Consider the following 12,644-nt stretch of genomic DNA (forward strand, 5'->3'; position numbering starts at 1 on the left):
TCCTGCTTGTCAGGACAGATTATGTGTAGAATTACAAGTTACATATCAGAGAATGTAAGGGTTAGAAGAGCCTTGGAAATCCTCTACTCTAACCTTGTGCCCAATGCAGGAATCCTTTGCAGAGTTTGTAATTTTGTAGTATGTATGGTACACACACTCATAAAATGATCTTGACTGCAAACGTCAAGGCTGCCAAGTGAGGACGCATCAAACCTGTAGCTCTGACCCACTGATGCAACTTTCAGTACAACTTACATGGAAAAGTTTATAATGTCATACTCGAACTAGTTCACATCCAAGTATTTATTAGAAGAGTTTATTGCTTCATAAGTCTTGGGAAAGCTGTTGGCATTATTATTTAGTTTTTCAATGAGCACGGTATGATCTTATGCTGAATTAGATTTAAGCTAAAGGAGTGTGCAAATGCAGTAATTGCCTTACCTGTTATTAACAATTGATGTTTTACACACTGAACATACAAAATTTTTATAATTTAGATAAATATTTCCCAGAGGGAATTACAAAAAAAAAGTGTTGGATTTTTATAAGAGAAAATATTGCTAATTATCAGCCAAAATCATTCTCGCAGAAAGTCTCAAAAATCTGAGATTTTGCATCTATTAAAATTGTAATATGCAGATCCGCCTTATCCCCTCCCCCATTCATTATAAAATAGCAGGAAATCCAGAATGCAATGCAAAAATACATATTTATACCACTAGATGGAGCATTAATTTGAATAAAGGCTTAGAATTAATATATTGCTGGATGAGCTTCTCCCACACTTTCAGACTGATAAGCTTCTATTGGGGTCACTCCAAGTAAGAGAAAGCAGAATAACTCCTCCTTGATATTTCTAATCCAGCAACACAAATACCAGTTTTAACCATGTACCTATCTGCTGTGAAACCACATGTATTTTACAGCATGAAATTCCAAAACATGCATGGACTATGGATTGCATGGACACCTGCTCCCAGTTGTCTTGAGTAGCCCATGAGTTCTGTTCGCAGTATCAACTTCAGCATCATTCTTTGCCATGACATTTGGCAACATAACCACCAGCATCTGCCAGGTCACTTGATAGTGCACCAAGCTAAGCTGCTGCAATTTGATGGCAAACTCTTACCTTACTGGGAAGAATTGCCTTGCAATTTCTATGTTTGCTTTTGTGGAAGGACCGTCTTGTAGCAGTTAGCATGAGCCCTTCCTTTCCTTTGTTGTTTCCCCACCTTCAAGACTTTAAGGCAACTGGAAGAGTCTTAGACCACATGTGGGTTCCAATGACAAAAGGAAGACACTTTTAGCACCTGAGTGTAGGTGTGGGTGTTGGAAGGAGATTTTGGTTGTATGGGAGAGCAGTAGGGGAAGAAGTTCAGGCAAAAGAGTAGAGCAGCTGCTGGGGAAAAGTGTAGCCCACAGGAAGAGTATTGGTATTTGTTTTGTTTCTGCTTGGAGTAAGACTCAAAGACGCCCTGGTTACTATGGTACTTAAGTATCGGCAGGGTGAGCAGGTCAGACTTAATTATCCTCAGGTTGGGGTGTGGAAAAGGATGACCAAATAAAGAAAAGCTGCTGCTTGCCTGGGGGGACTTGCCACCAAAAGTTTCAGTTTCTGTTTGCAGCCTTTCTTCCAGCCCAGCTCAGCAGCTCTCTCTTTTTGCTCAGCGTGTGTGTGCGCATTTATAAGCTTTTAAAATGATTCTGCGTATTTAAGGACTTTGCCTATCCAGGGCTCTGGATAAGGAAACTGTTTATGTTTTATGCTTTCTTTAAATACACTTATTTTATAGAAATGCCTGGTGTGTCTTTTCTGACCTCTCAGGCCAAATGCTTTCCAGCACTCTGCAACAAAGAGTGATGATGAAGGAGGAGAGGGCATGGATCCCAGTAAACCAACAGCAGAAGAGCTGAAAGGAGAAGCAAAGCCCGATGGCCACTCCACTCTACTCCACCCCACTCCAGCAGAGATTCTGACAGCCCACAGCCAGCCAGCAGTGGGTAAAGCACCTTTGTCCCCCACCCGCTACCTCCCAACACAGACTGAAAGCCTGGGCAAAGCTAACACCCCACCAGCCATTCTGAACAGCAGTTGGCAGCAACAGAAGCTAACTAACTTCAAGGTAGTTGAAGAATTTGTTATCACTCAGGCAAGCATATTTGTATGACAAAAGAAAAAAGAACTGTATATAGGACCCTTTAGGATTTGGATATACATATAGGAATAGGCACATACTTTAGACATGAGTATAGGGATAGGATAGGATAAAATACATGTTTATGATGAGTGTTGAATTATGAAAAGGTTTGTTAAGCTTTTTTTGTATAATACCTCGCTGGAAACTTAGGGAAGACAACATTACTTTCCATTTCAGTGGTCTCCATAATTTTCCCAGCGACACCCCCTCCCATCATTTTGAGTTCAGTTTATTTTTGGAAGTGGTAGAGGATGCTACGACTGCTGCTATTGTCTTCTGTAACTCATCGTTCCGTTGCTCTGAAGCCTCTCCACTGACACTTTCCAACCGGAGAAGTTGGAAACCAAGGCTGCAGCCTTCTGGAAAGATGAATATAGAGCCAAAGGCAGGACATTCACACAAAATCCTTTGCCATTCCAGAACTCACTAAGTGTAAGACTAACCAGGAGAACTTCATCAACATTCACTTCTCCTTTGAAAGGCATTTTGAAGTCAGTTGGCAGGTTTTTGTTGATCGTTTTGTATGGGTTTACCCTCAATGACCATTGTAGAGTTCTGTCCTTTGTTAATCCTGTTTTTAATATGTTGTTAGCCACCTAGAGTTACATTCAGGAGCTGGATGACCATATGAATCAAACAAATAAATACACACATACATAATTCTCAAATTAAATAAATAAGGATGGGAAGAAAAAATGCAGAACAATTTTTCTACATAACAGTAGTTTTAGAGCTTTTGCAAAGCATTAAGTTTAAGTGTAATGAAGAGTTATTTTATTTTATCTTTTATTTTATTTTAGAAAAGCAGCTTTCTGAACCAGGAAAGCAAGGAAACTAACAAGATCTTTATTCTGTTAGAGGAGTAGACACATATCAACACATCACCCCTTCTGAGCCCATTGTGTAAGAAAAAAAAAAAAAAACTGGCACAAGTAGGTGGGGAAGGATTGTGCCAATTTTTTAAAAATCAAGTTTGGCAACCATGAGCCTCTCTCTTATGCCACCACCACCAACCCTGCCCCCATCACATAGGTTATATGTGGTTCAGCTATACAGAAGGTATTTCCCAAAGTGATAATGCAAGAAAACAGGAATCATTTCTGATGTCTTAGATTCTTAACTTTTATATATAATCCTGCTTGTATTTGAAGCTTTCACTAGAATAAACCATACACAATAACGTGTCCCAAGCTTCTACCATAAAATCATGTAATTGATAAGATCAACTATTTCTAGATCTGTGCATGTTGCAATGGCAAAACTTTCTTTCATTCATTTACCTTGTTCCTTTTCCTCCCTCTGAAATTGTTCTTTTTAATATAAGCGAAGGCTTTTTTATTTCCCGACCCCCCTTTTTTCAGCTCAAAGTCCTCTTTAATTAGTTTTGTATCTCAATTCCTATTCATTTATATCAATAATTTCTTCTGACAAGGTTTAAGAGTTCTCCCGCAATGTCTGACAAAGGCAACACACAGGCTGGAAAGTTAATGGTGCTTGCCAAGGCGGGAGGCAAATGAGCAGTAACAAATTCATTTACAGGTCATTAAATAGGAAATAAGCAGGCAGAAGGTTTTCCTTGTGTATCTGGGGTAGAGGGAATGCTTTTGAAAAGTTCATTAGCAATGCCAAGCTGGTTTATTCCACAGCAACATCCAGTGACCAACTTTCAGAGGACAAATCTGTTAATATGATAGTGCTCCAGATATTTTTCATCTTACATGCAATATAATGAGAAACAATATTGTGTCTGTTGGTGTAGAGCCTGTGCAATCCTAACTATTTTGCCCAGAGGACTTTAAAAAAGCATTCATACCCTTTGGTCTCCAAAACCAGTTTAAGAAGCAATGAAATAGCAGGTTTTTGGTAGCCTTTGGTATTGTTGCCTTTTATTCAGCTTTTAGCAGAAATTCAAATTTATATTAAAATAAAAACTAGGTGTCATCATATTTCCTGTGCTTCAGTTATCTACTTCCAATTAGAGTTTGACAGTATCAAAATTAAGGAAAACAAACTCTCCATATAATGTTTTCTTTCATTTTGAATTAACACAGGGTTGTTTTCCAAAACTGGGAATAAATGTTCTCACTCTTCCTCAGAGCTCTCTCAAGTCTAATCAACAGACCCCCAACCAGCCAGCTGGCCGGCCAGCCACCAATCCACCAATTCCCAACAGAATCCAAGGCAATTGTAGAGAAAAGTTTGAGCACAGGATGTTTGGGTCTCAGCCTCAAAAGACTTTCTGTAATAGGCAAGAACTTTAAAAATCCATACATCGTTCCCTAACTGCTTTTCAAGAATATTGAAACCAGAACCTGAAAATTATTTTTTTCAAACCATTACAGGGAAATGTTTTCATTTTTCAATCACTCAGTTTGACTCTTGTTCAAAAGTGGTCTTTAGCACTCCTTTCTGTGGGTGCCAGTCCCACTACTCAGATGGGCCAAGAAATATTCCAGTGTATTCTGAGGTAAAATTGCATTTTCAACTGGTGGCCACAAAATATCCATCGTTCTAGGGCACTTCTGGTATCATTGGTGCTAAGATGACCATACAAACTCATACATACACAAGCCTGGCTCTAGGCTAAGGCTGAGTAGGCACTGGACTGGGGTGCCAAATTCTAGAGGGTGCCAGAATTGAAAAGACTTCCAAAAAACACAATAAAAAAGTGAAAAGCAGCAATGGCACACTCTGTGAGCCAGCGTATCCAGACAAGGGTTAAAATATAATTTTGCAGAATTGCTGCCGTGTGACAATAATGGGTTCTGATGTCATTAAAATTACTTACTCTGTAAATAGGGTGAAAGTGTCCAAGAAAAGAAAAAAATGTCTGAAAATCTTAAGTGTAAAACTTGAAGAAAAAAAGAAATGAAAAGGCATCTTTCTGAAATTCCTCACAAAATCAGAAGATGAGGCAAACAGTAGGGGTCACCAGAATATGACTTTGCCTAGGGTGCCAAAGTGGCTAGAACCAGTCTGCACACACACAGACATTTTAACTGAATACTGTATTAGGGTCCTCCAAAGCAATGAATATCTTGCATGAATAGGGCAACACAAGTCATTGTTCACATGACTCCTTTCCTAGTTCATTTTAGTAAGCTACTTTAATCCATCTACAAAAATACTACTCTGAAACTAGAAGAATATCCATTTCTTTCCATCCTCCTATAATACATATCTTACTTAGAAGTCTCCATTAGAAAAGATGATAATACTTTTTCTGATAATGGAGGTAGTATCCAGTCAAAAGGGGAAAACATGCCTCTTACATGTTTACTTGGATCAACATCTATAGACCAGATCAAGAAATCAATTCTACAGGAAAGCTAAAGCTACCTTGGTTAATATTGGCTATAATAACAGAATCTTGCAAGTTCATGCTGTACCTCCTCCCATTTTTTATGCTCCTATGAATTAGGAAGATGCCTTTCTGAACCTCTTTTAAGTATCATCAATCTATTGTGGACTTAAAATATGTTTGACCCCTCATCACCCTGGCATGTCTTCATCAAGGTTGTCTTCCTTACTCACTGCAGCATCTTACTTTAATTTTTCATCAATCAAGGCCAGTAGTCAGAAGAGAAGGGGAGAAATTCTTTTGGGTCACATTTTAATGTGAATTTACATAATGTTGTACTGAATCAAGATATGAACTGAAATTATGTTATTGTTTGAATTTATTTGTTTATTTATTTATTTGGTTGATTTGTATCTATGCCTTTCCTCCAGGAATTTAAAGCAGTATACAGTACATAGCACTCCCCTTTGCCATTTTTTCCCACAATAACCTGGGAGGTAGACTGGGCCAAGAGAGTGTAACTGGCCCCAAATCATGCACTGAACTTCCATAGCTGAGGCTAGACTTGAGCCTGAGTCTTCCTAGCCTTGTTTCACTAGAAACAGCACCAAGAACAAATGCATCTTGAACATACAGCAGTTACTCCAGTTACATTAACAATTCTGCTAATGCGAATTCCAAATGCAACAATAATAGGATAAGACCAAACCACATGAGCTACATTTGCAACAGGAAGATGACTTTACCAACTTTACTGAACATTCTTTAAGGAAAAATTAGGATGTAAGAGAAAGTAAAATCAACTAATTTCATAGAATCATGAAGTTGAAAGAGGACATCAGGTCCAACTTCCCATTTAGTAAAGACTCCCTCAAATTAAGCTCTATGCCTAGTTTTCTCAGCAGCAATATGGAAACGGTTTATCACTGTCTTCTCCCAGAATGCTTTTTGACTTCCTAGTCTAGTCTATAATCCTGGAATTTTCTAGTGGTCACCCATCTAAGCATTAACCACGCCTGACTCTGTGTAGCTTTTAGAGTGATCAGCTAAGGTCAGCAAGGTCCTGCCACCTGCTGCAACAGTACAGGATTCCAAATCAAAACCTCCCCAAGATATGTCTGTCTTGCATTCCAATGGTCCAATCAGGAATCATTAATTCCTAATCATTGATGGATGGATCATAATGGATTCCTAATCCATTAACAATTGGTTCCATTGTCCATTCCCAGTCAGAGTTGTCAATACTCCACTGTAGAATATTATATTTATTTGAAAGGGCTCTATGGTCTATGTTCAGCCCTAGACTGCAAGGTACAATGCCATCCCCATAGTTATCTAATATACTAATTTGTCTTTTAGCCCCATTTTGGCATAAATGTTGTTCTCTTATCAGTACTTAAAGTTTGTGATTGTACAACATGCTTCACCAGGCCGGTTAAAGACCTAAAATCCTCTGTGAAACTTGGTTAAGTTTAACCTGGATTGAGGCTTTTTTGTGTCTTAACATGTGGTGAAACTCCAGCGAGCTCAATTCATTTATGCTTCATTATATTGTTTAGTTTAGTAAGCTGGTTAATTTAGTAAACTGGTTTAGTGTGTGATATAAAAACCATCACCAGTATACCTACCTATATGTGCATACATACTGTATGTATTAGCACAGATTTACACAGTGATAATATTGTGACAGTGCAACATTTACCTCCAGCAATATTGTCGAATGTAAAAGTGGGAATCAAACACAAGCGACATCTAGGGGACTATGACCAGGAATTGTCAAGGCTCATAACTTAGACTGGACCCATTCCCAATCCTGCGAATCCCATAACTCTCCTATGTCTTTTCCTTGCTGTTGCTATCTGTTCATCTGCTGCCTTCCTAAATGAAAGTGACAGCAGCAAGAAGTTACCACTGCCCTTGCCTTCTCCCTCTGTGCAGTGAAGTTGGTTGGGCGCAGAGTGATTAGGCAAGCAACAATTTAGAAAGAGGAATGAAGTCCTGTGGACATCTTTTCTGAGGTTCACAAAAGCCAGAAGGCAACACTACTTCACATCTTTTTAGATCTGGCATGCTTAAACCTTCCAGCATTTAAATTCATTCTTATTGGAATAAACTCTTCAATTCACTGCAAAAGAGGAGTGCCTCTTTGTCACAAACAATTAATCATATAAGGCTTAGCTTCCAGCTTACTAGCCAGAGAATTAGTATTTCAGCTTTTTATCTAGAAATTTTGTCAAGAACAGAATATATTATTATAGTATATGCCCAGGTGTCAGTTTCTGTTAATATGGCTTTCTATAGGATGTGTACTTTTTTCTGTAGGCAGCATATTCTCCTCTTTGTGGTTAATGTCACTTGTGTTCAACATGACATCTGAGTAGTTATCTGTTTCTAAAGTTAGCTGAATTAAATCTCTTCAAATACAAATTGCCAACAATTCTGCATGCACATCACTGACATTCAGGCAGTCTTTCATTCATCAGAGAATATAAAATGGGCTGAAGTTTATTTAAGGGAACAACACCTCCCCTTTAAACCTAAGCCTCTTACTGAACATTGAATAGTTTAGTGTTTTCAAAGTGAGAGTACTATAAAATCAAATGGACACTGCATTGTTTATTTTTGCCACCTGTTTCCAGAGAAATATTTGATGCATTGTCTCAGGAAAGTTTTTCTCAAGTCAGCTTTGTGAGCTATCAATGAAGTTAACTAATTTAGTTTCTCTGTTTTCATGTAATCAAATTTCTCAGCCATATCTAAGTTAGGAGATGCTGCTGACAATCTGGTCCACCATTCTCTCCAAGGCTTCATGCTCAACCTTGTGTTTTACATTCCATTACTCACTCTTCCTTTTCCCCCCTCTACATTGGTTCTGTTATAAGCAGCAATTATTACACAGAGGAAGCAGGATGGAACAGCTGCATCTTCTAATTGGGCAGTAGAATTATGGGTAAGATAAAAAAATGCATCCTGTAAGGTCAAATTGAAGCAGGTATGCAAGGTCAGAGCAGATGCTGTAGGATTCGGAACGGGCGAGACATGAGACCTTCAGGACCTTGGACAGAGCACCACAAAAAGATTGGCAGGTGTTCTCAAGTCATGCAAATACTTTCACAAGGCTGCCCAGAATAGAACTGCTGTCGGCCCCATCTCCCATGGAGAGCTGCCTTTGCCAAGTATATGGAGAAAGGAATGATGGCACTTTGATCCTTTTGATATTTTTATTGATTTTATTGATTTTAATTACTATAGAATTGTGGGGTTAAAGTATTTACTATAAAGTGTCTTTTGACACTGGGTTAATTCCTGTGACTTCATCGATATGATTTGCACGACGCAAGCATTTTGCCATTCTCCTTCTAGCATATGTTTTGACTCTTCAATTTAGTTTGTATCCTAAGTATTTCTTGATGGTCCCCCATTCAAGCATTATCCATATCAATAACACCTATACAACCTCTGTGGTCTCTGCACTCAGAGCTTCCTCATTAGGAATCTTTATGAGCTGCTTTTCCTCCTAAATTGCAGCCCAATGTAATTTTGATGCAAGGTATATTTACAATGTAAATGGTGGCATTCAGAAAGTCACTGAAAACTTGGCTGTTCTCCCAGGCCTTGGGGCAGAGTGGTGGTTGAACTCCCATAGGATTTTATGTTATACAAAGTTTTCCTTCTGGTTGCTTATGATCCATTCTTGTGTTTTTAAAAATTATTATTGTTCTTACTTTTTTTTAATGGAAGCCATCCAGAGTCACTGGAGTCAGGTGGCTGCTAAATTATATTAAATAAACAAACAAACACCTTTGAAGCGATGGGTAGCCTTAAAAGCACATACGATAGGATGGTGTCTCCGAGTCCTAACATACATATGCTTTTACACATGCATGGGTAACTTTCCCTTCAATCTGCCCCTTTAAAATACACACAGAGAAATACATACCTTTTCTACCCATCCCAACACACATGTGCAAAGTGCATATACACAAGTACATACTCAAGATAGTGTGCAACGAAGGGAGATTCAGAGCTTTCCTCTTGGTATATTACTGCTTGAAACAGGAGATCACAGTCATAATAGCCAGCATGAGCTGACTTTCAAAGGGCCACCATCCCCTAGAACTGATTAGATTTTTAAAATTATAATTTTAGAATATCTGAGCTTGAGAATCCCATCTCCTTGGTCTCATTTATAATTTGTGTACTTGCACACTTAAATCCCTAAAAGTAGTTCATTGTGAGCAAGACAGTACTAGGGGAAGAAATTTGCATAAAACTGCAGTTCAAATTTCATGAAATAACACTGATGGATTTCCCTACTCAAACAGAAATTAAACTGCAATGCATGAATTATTTCCTCCTCTATATCATGGCTCCTGTAAGAGAAGAACATTTACATTAGCTTGAAATGCACAAGCAAGCATCCTGTAAACAGCATCTGAATTAGCCACATACAGCAAAAGGGCAGAAGAATTTCCACAACAGCTACATATGCACATTCCACAATTTTAATAATGATAACCAAAAAACTGTAGTTTTATCTTTCCCAGTATTGATCTAAATTTGCAACTGATTTTTGAGATAATTATCTTTTTGTTTGCTTGTTTGTTACTTAAAAGAACAATCAAGAAAACATGGAGAGAGGGGTTGGGCATATCCTCAGGGTTCCATTCTAAAATGTCAGAGTGTGCAGGAGAAAGAGATACCTAAAGATATATTTATTCTGGCTGCACTGTGGTGAAAAGTACAGGGTGGCTTTCATCAAATCAATGCAAGGCAAAATAAAATGAACAAGCTGTCTGACATGACAAAACCAAGCTTGAGCACCAGAGTTGCAGGACCAGAGAGCTGGCAAAGCTAATAACAGCATTGTTCTCTATTTGCTAAAGCTGGCTGCAGTTCAAGGGCTTATTTAAAAGTCTAAGGGCAGCTCTAACTTACAGTCATAGTAGAGATGGCAATCTCCGATGGAAAGATGATGTCTTTGGTTTGCCCTCTACTCATAGCAAAGGAGTAACTATGACAGCTTATAAATCACCCACAGCAAGTCAAATCTGAAATGTGCCTCAGACAGGCCCCAGCTTCCCCATTATTGGGATGTGAAAAGTATAATCTTCAAATACTTTGAACTTTTTTTCTAAATAGGGTGTTGATAATTATCCAACTAAAAACACAACTACCTTTTTCCAGTGGTTTCCAGTGGGGGTAGGGGGTGGGGGGTAGGGGGAAGTTGAGCTGAAAATTGCATTGAAACATTTAGGAAAATAACAAAGTTCCAGCCCACTTGTTAGCTAATAAGGTGCAAATCGGGGTATTTCATTCTAAAATTTGCAACAATTGGATTTTGGTGTCCTTGGTGCTCTCTGAGCTTGGTTGTTTGCTTGCAGATGTTTCATTACCTGACTGGGTAACATCATCAGTGCGAGTGAGTGTGGGGTTTGCTCCCTGTTTATACACAGTAGCTTGCCCTGCCACTGTTGGTGGGGGTATGGCTTTTCCTTGGTAGTTCCTCGACTAGACCATTGTTTTCTGCCTGATTGTTTGTCTGGTGTTAATCCCTGCTTATCTGGGTGTTGGCTGCTGGAGAGGATGGGTTCTGGTCTTTTTGTTTCCTTCTTAGCTTTTTTATTGTCTCTTTCGAATAGTATTTAAATGTGGTTTATCTCTATGTGTCTATTGATGGTTGATTTGTCTGAATGCCAAGCTTCCAGGAATTCCCTTGCTTTTTTGGATTTAGCTTGGTCTAGGATGCTCACAGTTTCCCAGTTGAAACTGAGGTTGAGTCTGGCCATGTGTTGTGAGATTTTGATCATATCTTCCACCTGCTAGTTGGTGTTCATGGATGTCTTTTGCCTGTCTGTCCTACATTGTGGCTCTTACACTGTATGTTGTAGATTACTCCTGTTTTTTTCTTCTTTTGCTACTGAGTCTTTTGTTTTACTTAAGATGTTTTGAAGGGCTTTAGTTGGTTTGTGTGCTACAATGAGGCTGTGTGGTTGTAATAGTCTGTTGGTTGTTTCTGAGATGTTTCTGATGTATGGTAGTTTATCCTTTTCATAGCTTGTGTTGGTTGTCCTGTGGTGGATTGAGTCTGATGATATTACCTAGTTGGTAATGAAATGTCTGCAAGCAAACAGTCAAGCTCAGAAAGCACCAGGGACTCCACAGTTGAACCCTGAGCTACATACTGTATATTCTCTTCTATTGGAACAATTGAATTTGCCAGATTCTTTTAAGGTTTCCTACTGAAAGCCCCCTGAAGCCCTCTGAGGTCCTAACTGCTGAGAAGTGGTGGCACAGTTTCATGGTGGCATAAGGAACACATAGAAACTAGTGCAAGCCCCCAAATCAACCTAACATAGCTTTAAAATGCAAAAACAATCCATAAATTTTGGGGGGAAAGACGACCTAGAGATCCATCTTCAGGGCCATGCTGAGGAGTTTTCCAGGCATCTGCAGGATAAAATCGCTCAGATTCGCTCCAAGTTGGACTCTGAGCATGAGGCAGTATCTGGGGAGATGCCCGGGGAATGTTCTTACACTGTTATCTGAGAACAGTTTGATCCTGTTGGGCCTGAGGAAGTGGACAGGATCCTCTGGACTGTAAACACCACCACTTGCCAATTAGATCCATGCCCCTCCTGGCTGGCGAAGACAGCTCGGGAGGGGACATGTGGTTGGGTCCAGGCGATGGTAAATGCATCCTTGAGAGAGGGGGTATTTCCGGTAGCCTTCAAAGAGGCGCTGGTGCACCCCCTCCTCAAGAAACCATCTCTGGACCCCAGCATACTGGATAATTTTCGCCCAGTCTCCCACCTCCCCTTTTTGGGGAAGGTAGTCGAGAAGGTGGTGGCATTGCAGCTCCAGAGGATCCTGGATGAAACGGATTATCTAGACCCCTTTCAGTCAGGTTTCAGGCCCGGATATGGGACGGAAACAGCATTGGTCGCACTTATGGATGATCTCTGGCAGGATGGGGGCAGTGCATCCATCCTGGCTCTTCTTGACCTCTCAGCAGCTTTCGATACTATCAACCATGGTATCCTTTTGGGTTGGCTCAGGGAGTTGGGGCTAGGCAGCGTAGTCTTGCACTGGTTTGCCTCCTTCCTCCAGGACCAGGACCAGTCCCAGTCGGTGTTGATAGGGGA

The sequence above is a fragment of the Candoia aspera genome, chromosome 1, assembly GCF_035149785.1.
Source record: "Candoia aspera isolate rCanAsp1 chromosome 1, rCanAsp1.hap2, whole genome shotgun sequence".
Classification (NCBI taxonomy): Eukaryota; Metazoa; Chordata; class Lepidosauria; order Squamata; family Boidae; genus Candoia; species Candoia aspera.